This window comes from Marmota marmota, unplaced genomic scaffold, assembly GCF_001458135.2.
Source record: "Marmota marmota marmota unplaced genomic scaffold, marMar, whole genome shotgun sequence".
In the NCBI taxonomy this organism is placed as follows: Eukaryota; Metazoa; Chordata; class Mammalia; order Rodentia; family Sciuridae; genus Marmota; species Marmota marmota.
This window is the reverse complement of record NW_026000261.1, coordinates 1,913,021-1,913,687: the sequence shown is the minus strand read 5'-3', so window position 1 is coordinate 1,913,687 and position 667 is coordinate 1,913,021.

Below are 667 nucleotides of genomic sequence, written 5' to 3'. Positions count from 1 at the left end.
TAAAATTTAATAGGTGAGCTCAATCTGAAATTCTTTTTTAATAGGTAAGCTAAGTCCATTTACTTTTACAGAAATGAAATGTTTTGGTAGCAATAATTTCATGCTATTTTATGCTGTACTAATATATGCTATGCTATATTTCTAGGTGTGTTTTTGTTTTGTTTTATGATTGTCTTCTAAAATGCTGTGTACCCCCCTTTTAATTCAACTTCTGCTATTTTTTAATCACTTTAAATAACATCTTTTTGACTCCCACTTATTAATTTTCTTTGACTTATAAAAATTATATATATATATATATATATATATATATTTTAAGGTATACAATTAATGTTTTGATATACATATACATTGTGAAGTGAACACCACATTTTAGCTTATTATAGAGATAGATACACACACTTACATACACAAATGACAATAAGATATATATGTAGCCTCTATCTTATCATTATTTGTATATGTGTTTTATGTGTATCAAATATCAATATGGGGGCTGGGGATGTGGCTCAAGCGGTAGAGCGCTCGCTTGGCATGCGTGCNNNNTCTCTCTCTCACTCTCTCTCTCTCTCTCAAAAAATATTAATATGGGTGATAGTTTAAAATACTGTATAGGTTTTGCCTCAATGGTGTTGCCCCTTCTCCAACTTATAGACTGTGGAAGTCA